Raw genomic sequence first — 676 nt, 5'->3', positions numbered from 1 at the left:
ATAGTGTCGTGTGTGTGTAACTTGCTGAGGACATGGAAACTGTCATGTATGTGTGTAATGTACTAACTGAGGAAGTGGATAGTGTCATGTATGTGTGTTTCTTACCAAGGACTTGGGAAGTGTCTTGTATGTGTGTAACCTAATACAGCTCATTTAATTAAAGTTGAGGTAAGACATAATATTACACAGATTATTTTCTCCCAGATGATGAGTTCGCATATCTAACAAGTTAGAGTAGATATAACTCAACGATCCTTTTAAAATGCCAGAGGCAATGAAAATCTCTTTTCAATACATTTCCACCAGCCACAAAGTTCCTTCCTTTACAAAGGCCATTGTTGGCTAAATTGAATGGGGAAAGAACCTGCTTAGGGAAGGGGGTGGGGCTGAACTAAGGGATAGGTATGCAGGGGGAACAAGCGCTGATCAACAAACGTACAAGCAAGGACCCAGCTTCCTGAAGTGGTGGGAAACCTGATGACAGGGTCCCCATGTAATTGGGGGCAAAATTGGGCAGTACAAACCTTTTCCTTTCAGTTGAACTAGTCAATTACTTGAACTCCTCGAAGCGGAGGCACTCTACTTTCTTCTATTTCAGGATTTAAAATGCAGTGGCCAAAAATTTGAGAGCTGGAAGGATTGGTTCCCCACAGACATAAAGATAACCCAAGGTGAA

Source organism: Microtus ochrogaster, chromosome 1 (genome assembly GCF_000317375.1).
Source record: "Microtus ochrogaster isolate Prairie Vole_2 chromosome 1, MicOch1.0, whole genome shotgun sequence".
NCBI lineage: Eukaryota > Metazoa > Chordata > Mammalia > Rodentia > Cricetidae > Microtus > Microtus ochrogaster.
The sequence above is the reverse complement of the archived record's forward strand: the minus strand, read 5'-3'. Positions refer to the sequence as shown.